Raw genomic sequence first — 9,738 nt, forward strand, 5'->3', positions numbered from 1 at the left:
CGAGAAAGAATAAACTAGTTTTAATCAAGAAGAGACTTGTATCGCTGAAGTTACTCGGAAAGAATTCTTACCGGAAATTAACAAACGAGCAGATACGCAACAATAATATTGATCCAGGAAATGCAAAATTTTGCTTTATTTAGTATTACCCAGACCCCAGTGTCGCGCTTTACCGCGCGCTGAAATTTAACCTTTTCACTCAAATAACTTAAACTATCAAACAAGCAGATACGTAACAATATCAATTCAGATTTATTCTTCACGAATTTTAGTAGTTATAGATTGTGAAAATTACATTTTAACGCTAAAATTGGGAGTCAACCACATAGAAATATTAGTGGCCGTTTTGGGAAACAATGAAAAATACTAGAATTGTATTTCAATAATAATTTAGTACTACAGGTTCGAAACAATCCAACTTTCTTGCTCTTCAGTTCACTACTGGCAGAAAAAATATTTGAAAACGGGTTCCTTCCACTGTTTATGCAAAGATTTTGGTGAAAGGTCATTCATTCCCTTTTTCAAGGCGATTTATTTACAAAAGACCCGTTTTTATTGCTAAACTAGTCAACATTCACTGGGAAAGTGTCAAAAAGTAGTGTTTATCCTAGTCACAGTTGCAAATGCGGGTTGGCAAGTGTGATGTTTGCATGAACGTTGTGGATATAGGCAGAACGGGGTTTTTGTTGGAGTTAAAGCGATTAGAAAAAGAAATTGTCTGACAACAATATAATCCAATCGAAAGTAGAAAGACAATAAGACTGGCAAAGAAGAAATGTTAAAATAAAATACTTTGTTATTCCCGTTGGAACCACTTTCATTGTTTTAGATACACCGGTTTCCAAAACTGAAGCAACAAACATAAATATATAAAGAAGTCCAAAATGGTGCAAGATTTTAATAACCAAATTCGGATCACAAATACATTTGTACATGATATGTACAACTGCATGTGTAAGAAAAAATATGTAAAGCAGGTCCCATCAAAACATGTAAATTAGCGTCTGTATAAACGTAATATTCTCAGGTTCACTTATTTCCTGTCGAATAATTGGGTTGGGATCGCAGAATAACGGGAGGATCCCCAGAAAACATGTTGAGAAGCAGAAACCTAATCCTCCTAGCATCAAATGAGTTTGGAGCAAAAAGGGAGACTGGAAACAAGTTACGCACAGTGAAACAGTATTTATTTCAAAACACAATCAAAGTTAAGAAAAGAGGTGTAATATGTGACATCTTTACTGAAAACCTTTCAATGTGTTAAAATATTTCTAAACAGATATATGTCAATCTCCAAAATAATCCTGTCAGACCGAAAAAACATGACGTTATATATTAATAACAACAACATATTTCTTCTCAGGGAACTGACGATACTCACGTGACTGATGGTCACTCTATGATGAAAGGATCTTAAGTGGCGCCCTTGCTTGACTTTCTCTTAAAAAAACATACTAATGGAGTAAGAACCAAAAGGTATGCCTGCAAACCACTTAAAGACATGTGGATATTAGCTTATGTCCATTTTAGTTTTGACTTTGGTAAAATAACAGTGTAAATATCATTTGGATAAAATGTGTGGCCATCATCATCTGGAATAGTGGAAAGCTATTGGTAGACTTGAAGTTGGGCAGTCACAGAGCTATGTGGCTGAATGGTTAAATGCAAACATAATACACAATTCCAAATGCATTGAAATATCGTTCGAAGACCATTAGAAGGTCAAACACGGGTCACAACTCCAGCAGATGACCATTATGTGTCATTTTTGAGCCGACAAAACAGATAATCTGCACCAAATTAACTGTTTTTTAAATCTATGCATGGCCACATAAATGTTGATATTAGCTTCAACAATGTGCAAAAGTCTGTGTGAAAGAGAGCTCTCTGCAAGACGACCAAGGATGTGTGTCTTCTTGACCTACAAACACAAACAGGAGTAGCTAAAGTGATGTCGTGAACATGTCTATTGGACACCATATTAATGGAGTCATGTTCTTTTTACATATGAGTCAAGATTCAGTCTACACTGTGACTTGCTACGTATAAACACCTGGAGGAGCGTGAGACACGCAACCAGTCCGTGCACATCATGGAAAACAATTCCCGTTGTGATAGTAGTTTGATGGTCTGGACAGGAACTTGTATGGGTGGTTGTACAGACACTTATGTGTTTAAGAGTGGTACCGTGGTTGGCCGAATATACTGGAATGAGGTCCTGGATCCCTATATTAAACCATATGTAGATACAATACGAAATAATGGTCTTCCACACAGCAAGAACATACCACCATCCGCATGAATTGGTCAGCACATATCCTCCTGACCTGACTTAAATCCACAGAGCATGTTTTAAAAGCTCCAGGAGGACGTGTTACTTTCTTCCAAACCACTCCAAGATATGAAAACTGTTTTGATATGCCAATGGACTCTTTCTGCTTTCTCTCATATATCATCTTATAAACAGTATTCAAAGAAGAGAAGACCATACCCAGTATTTAAACTTTCAATTATTCATTCATGTAGTCCACATCTGAGGATTAAACCTTGTAATATTTTGTCATTATTTGTATTTCAAGTTTGCTGCTTAACTTATGGAAACATCTATAGTTCAGTGACAGACAGACTTAGATGTGATTGATCAGACCTCATCCAATAAAGTCATAAGAAATAATTACCAAGTGCACAGTGTATTCTAGATGTATAAACAGTCCAAATGAAGGTAGAAATGGCATGATCCTGAGCAAAAGTAGTCTTGCTTGGAAAGACTTCTCATATCAAAACAACATTTTGGGAATTTCATTTTCCAAATCAATCAAACCCTAAACTTTAAAAAGTTGTATTTGAGAATTTTGTATAGTTAATTTTCTAGTGATCAAAGTTGTCTCCAAAAAAATGGCATTTTAACAGAGGTGATTTCTCAAGAAAATATTGGAGTTTATTAAAACTAAAATCTTAAGCATCATATTCGTAAGTATACAAGTTTTGTTTATTTGAAATTAAATACAAAGCTACACGATGGGCTATCTGTGCTCTGCCCACCACGGGTATCGAAACCCGGATTCTAGCGTTGTAAGCCCGTCCGTAGACATATCGCTGTGCCACTGGGGGCAAGTACATAAGCACTTTAACTGCAAAGTATAAATTCAAGTAAATGTGTCTTGAATACAACGTAACTACTGTACGTGATGTTATTCAGTTTATTCTTGAAAAACTACTCTACAAGAGAGTCATGGAATCACAAATGCACACGCACAGCAACTTAATTCACTCACTAAAGCATTCACATTTCAACGTTTTATATATATCATATATTTGATAGTGTTTTCAAACTATCGATTCAATATATTTGTATGTGCGATAAAAATTTATTTTTTACGCCATTTGATTTCTCATAAATAAGAAAAATATTGATACTGCTTTAACTTTTCTAAATTTCAGAATAAAATGTTCAGTATATACATTTGTTTGTTCGTTAATAAGCGCGAAACTACACAATGGTCTATCTGTGCAGTGCCCACAACGGGAATTGATACCCGGTTTTTAGCGTTTTAAGTTTTCAGACATACCGCAGAGTCACTAGGTTAGTACATATATATATATATATATTTCTGATGCAATAAAACATCTTATTTAAATAAAGGACCTGGCATGGCCTGGTTGTTAGAACTCACGGGTCGTGGGATCGAATCCCATCACCGACCATACTTGCTCTTTCAGAAAACAAAATTCATGCTCCACACTTTGGGGCACCATAATTTTATAATCAATCCCAGTCCACTATTCGATTAAAGAAGCCAAAGAGTTGGTACTGTTGATTCGATGCCTTCCTTCTAGTCTATCACTTCTAAATTAAGAACCGATATCGAAAATAGCCCTCGAGTAGCTTTGTGCGAAATTCAGAAAACAAGCATTTAAACAAATATCCACAGCACTAGTCCCAATTTACTTAAACAATGAGCCAACAAAAAACAATAGAAACAACAATCCTGCAGCGTATCAAATGACAAAAATTATAACGGAAATAGAAGTTATACAAGTTCCAGGGAAAGATGGCATTCAGGCACTCAAGAAAGGCACTCGGAGACTATTTGAACATCTAACATCCTTTTTTAATCCTATCATTAAACTCTGGACACACCCCAGTTTCTTGGAAGCAAGCCATCGTTTTAATGTTCCACAACGAAGGAAAGCCAGCTAATAAACCGGACAACTACCGCCTGACCAGCCTGACCAACATTTTAGAAAGAATAATCAGCAACCTACTCTTCAGAATTACTTGAAATCCAGAATGGATTCAGACAAACTACAGACCATTTAGTTAGACTAATCGAATCAATCATAGACAGTTTAAACAAGAAACTTCAGAATTACTTGAAATCCAGAATGGATTCAGACAAACTACAGACCATTTAGTTAGACTAATCGAATCAATCATAGACAGTTTAAACAAGAAAGAATGCACCGTCGCATTCCATATGACTGTATGACACAATTATCTAAGGTCAGAAATGGAACTGCCGTGCAGTATTATTCGCTGGCTATCTAACTTTCTGGAGAACAGAAGATCTAAAATTAATGTAGTAGGAACCTTCTCAGAGTCGTTTACTCCAGAGGCAGGTGTTCTTCAAGGAGGGGTAGTTAATCCTACCCTTGTTTGTTAATTTGTAATTAAGGACAAAGCTACACAATGGGCTATCTGTGCTCTGCGCACTACGGGTATCGAAACCCAGTTTCTATAGTTATATGCCCGAAGACATACCGCTGTGCCACTGGAGACTAACCCTATCCTATTCATCATGCAGTCTAGAAAAATGCACCCAGACCATTAATAGCAGCAACAGATTTACAATCACAGTTAAACAATGTTGTGGAATAATGACAAAAATACCGCATCAAAATAAATGTCCCCCAAAATTAACTGGTAGTTTTCGCAAAACATAAAAAAGACTCACCCAAACTATATATGAATAGAACACTTTTGCAGACCACATCATCAGCCAAGTTCTTAGGATTAACCTACGATTTTAAATTAACGTGGATTAAACACGTAAATAATAGTATAACATAAGTCTGGCATCGTACGAATTATGCCAGGAGAGTCTAATGGACAAAAACAACTGAACTTTAGCCGACAACATAATCAAAATGTACAAAACATACAATCGTTCACTAATTGAATGTGCATACCGGCATGGATTAACATAGCACCGAAATATTGCCAACAAATTACAAACAATACCAAATTCATTACTCATTACAGCGTACAAACTACCCAGATCCACTACATCAAATTTTTGCACAAATATGTAAATATACAAACACACTCCGAAGACTCCTACATAATTCACGAAGTGATTTCGCGCAAAATTAGCACAAAAACGACCTACTGTGTGAATTAGACCTCTCACCAATTAATATGTACATAAAAATAAGCATTTAATAATGCCGCCATACGCTACAATAAGAAACCTACATTAGTTTTAAGCTGCTACAACAGCATTAATAAGGTACTTTTGTGAAATGCTCTCGAGAAATTTTAAAACTAATGAAATGTGTATCATGTGGAACTGTTCGTCACGTGCAGAACATAGCGACAACGAATGTAGAGAAAATTTGTCTATTCACACGAATATTACAGTAATTACCTACATGGACATTCCCCTAAAATGTGTCAGAGAAGTACGGGATACTCTGATTCTCATGTAGTAATTATTTTAATATTCTTCAGAAACCAGCTGCCATCTACTAGGGGGAGGAAGATGTCAAATGTACCTGACCCTCCCAGGTCTACAAGACCTAAATACCAATAAAAAGATATGCGATGCAATGTTTAAACCACAAGAAACACTTTTGAAACTTACTTCATTGAATATTCAGTGTTCATAAAAACTATTACCACAAAATACAGTGTTCAACTTTTAATCAATTTTAGTTATTAATACTCATATTTGAAAAGACCAACATTTATGATCCAAGCTACTGTTAAAGATGAATAACATTGCATTGTACCACATAGCTTTACTTCTTATATCATGTTTTTTTAGCAACTTGATTGTGATAAAACAAGATAAAAAAGCATCGAGAAAGGAAGCATATTAAAAATCAAAATTTGTTTAAACTCTAATTCTAATACACATAGTGATCTAGACATTAAGTTGCATAAAGGAGTAGCACAAATACAACATTTTTTTTGTCTTGACAATTTTTGTAGTGCACTGTATCTCTCATCAAAATATATTCGAACATGCCTAAGATAAATATCCTCATAGTTGTAAATACACGTTTTTTTCAGTCGTAATATGAGAAAAATAAAAACAAAGCCACTGTTTACAAAGCTAAAAGTGTGAGTTATGTTCTACTACAAAATATTATTTCAATCTTGTTCTTTCGTTGAAAGGTTCTTTTAAATTATAAGGTGAAATTTATTCAACGTCCAGATCACGTAACGATAATAAGTTCTTTTATTCCCCACTCCTTTAACATTTCTACAAGCTTGAATACTTGTACACTGCCGTAACTTGTTGCAGGCCTACGTTAAAATGGCGTGAATTTACGTAAAAAATCGACTTTCTCGTACAAAGTAACTTGATAAGCGCGATAACAAACACAAATCAAAATATTTCACAAAAACACACTGACTGATTCAACTCTCCATCTTAAGACAACTCTATCTGTCTCTACATTCTCTGAATTATATCCTTAACTATGTTTCAACTCACTCGCTAACAACTTCTCGATGTTTCACGAAACGTTATATTATACACTTGTTGTAGAAATTTCTAGGACTTGCTTGATCTTAACGTGATGTGTCCTCTACCTAAGATCTAAATTAAACAAATTACAAAATTATAAATATAGCTTGTAACAAAATGTATAACAGGGTTCGTAAGCAGATGCCTCCCAGTGGCTGGGTGGTACGTTTTGTTACCTGTTGTGGACACAGCACAGATAGTCCATTGTGAAGTCTTGCACTTAACATCAAACAAACAATCAAGTTATTTTATTTGCAACTCTTCGGCATTTCAGAAAGAAAATGTAGCTCTGTAAGCCATGTTTTCAATATTATAATTTGGTTGTTTGCTAGAAGATGATGTAATAACCAAAAAAGTTTTTGTAGTGTGTAGAAAATTATTGTAATTATAAATACGAGAATCAGTGAAACAGTAATTTAATGAGTAGATTGTGAATGATAAGTTAATTAGTAATTAGTGGATGTTTTAGATCAGTGCTATTAGTGGGAGTTATCGTGTACTTCTAGTTATTCGATCATTAGAAAGGGAACTGTGTAAGTTAGGCGTCAATATAATTTGTCTTGGAATTTTTGGTGCAGCATTTTTTGTGAACTTAGGTCCACATCTTGTGTCAAAGTGAATGTAGTCTGTAGAAATGTTATAGAAGTAAACCAATTTGTTATTGTTAAGTGAAATGGACTTGACATTATTTTTACTGAATACTCCAAAATAATCCACCCAACGATAGAACAACAAAACTGATGACAGAAGTGGGATTATTTGGTGAAAATATAATAGAACTTTGTCTTTGACTAAACTTGAACCTTAAGATGACAACAACAAGGGCATGCAGTGAGACTGAAAATCTGCTGGAAATGATGAAACTGTAGAAAAAAAGATAAAATTAGATAAATGAGACATAAAATTAAAAGAAGACCAAAAGAAAAAAGACGGGAATTAAAATATTTAAAAAAGAATTAAGAACACAAATAAATCTAATTGAAGATAAGACTGATGAAGCTATTAAAGATGTACAGAGGGGTGATATTAAGACAATTGAAGAAGTACAAAAAGGCTGTAAGGACAAAACTGGCGAAGTACAGAAAGATTACAGTAGTAAGGTCAATGAGGTATTAAAGAACATCAGTGACAGAATAGACATACACCATTTACTATATATATATATAAGATATGGAATAGGAAAACCTATTTGGTCTATGATTGTTACCATTATTGCTGTGCCATCTGTGACTGCAGGACCTTTATGGACTACTCCAGCCATGATACTACCAAATAAAGTCTCACGATACAGCTGGCCAGTTCAACAACATTGCAATATTGAGAAATCAAGATCTGATCGAAAGTACCAGGCTCAGTTCGAAATATTTTCCAGAGTGAATGGGTGGGATAGTGGACAACGATCTATTAGTCTTGTTGCCCATTTAAAATGACCAGGTTTAAGGACGTTAAGTAACCTTACAACTGAGGTTTGTTTGTTTGAAGTTAAACACAAAGCTACACAATGGGCTATCTGTACTCTGCCCACCACGAGTATCGAAACCAGGTTTCTAGCATTGTAAGTTCGTAGACATATCGCTGTGCCACTGGGGTGCTCTAACTGAGAGGCATAATAACTATCAAGTATAGATAGTAACTTTATCTGATAGATTTCTAATGGCACATCAGAAGGAAGTATCCACAGCAAAGTTTCGTAACATGATATGAAGGAAGACGAGATTTAGTCGAATTTGCAGAAGATTTGAAAAGGCTTGCTCAATTAGCTTCCCTGTATGCTCTACATGAAATAGTACATGTTTTTGGCATGTGGCCGATTTTTGATGCTGTAATGGACAATATGAGAATTACGTTGAACTTTGAACCAAAGGGGTGTACATTTTCAAAGGAAGCTCTGCAGTTGGATTTCAGATAAACAACTAAAAACTATTGAGTAGCATTGAAACATCAACTCCACTTGATAATAGTTTAGAAGAATTAAAAGGACTAATTCGACAATTAGTCACACAGAATGGAGAGAGTAAACCACAATAGATATTTGAAGTGTAGCTTGAGAGTACACAGTGTCAGGAACTGCAGACAAAAGCCTGAATGGAATAAGAACTCCTTCCAAAGATATGAGAAAGAGGGAACTGGTTTACAATTAATGAGATAAGAAGTTCATTATTGATAAAAACCATTCAAAAGTCTACAGGTTTATTAATGGAAAGTCTTGCAGTACGTTGATCAACACTGGTTCTACAGCTACAATTGTTCATTCTGATTTGATAATAAAAGGTGGGAAGTGGCCTCCAGCAATGAAAAAAGAAGATGGATTGATACAAATAATAAAATCTCAAGCAAGAGGAAAGTTGGAAGTAACCCTTATTGTAGGAAGTTTCTCTACTCCTTATGATGCGTGGGTAATTGATACCGAGGAAGAGTGCATATTGGGAATTGACTTCATGTGGAGACATGGATATAAGGTTAAGCTAGCTTCAAATAGCTACACAATCTATGACCAGAAAATCCTTGTGCATTTCATAACAGTTACTCCACCAGAATCTGAACTTCCAACAATAACAAGAAGGGTAGTTATCATAACACCAAAAAGTGAAATTATCATGCCAAGACTTATTCGGGATAAATTTATAACTAGTAACTAGACCATAGTAGAACCATTGTTTGTTTGTTTGAAGTTAAGCACAAAGCTACACAATGGGCTATCTATGCTCTGCCCACCAGGGGTATCTAAACCCGGTTTCTAGTGTTGTAAGTCCGCAAACATACCGTTGTGCCATTGGAACTAATAGAACCAAATACTCCAGTATGCATTGATGGATTAATGTTTGGAAAAAAACTTTTATGGATGTGAAGAATAAAGATGCCATTAATAGAACCACGAACACAATAAACTATAAAATTCGAGTCAAGTCTCAATGGGACATTTCACAATTTGAGGCTATTCAAGTAGTCCTTCCACATCCAAGAACATCACACCTTTTAAACA

Source organism: Limulus polyphemus, unplaced genomic scaffold (genome assembly GCF_000517525.1).
Source record: "Limulus polyphemus unplaced genomic scaffold, Limulus_polyphemus-2.1.2 Scaffold382, whole genome shotgun sequence".
Classification (NCBI taxonomy): Eukaryota; Metazoa; Arthropoda; class Merostomata; order Xiphosura; family Limulidae; genus Limulus; species Limulus polyphemus.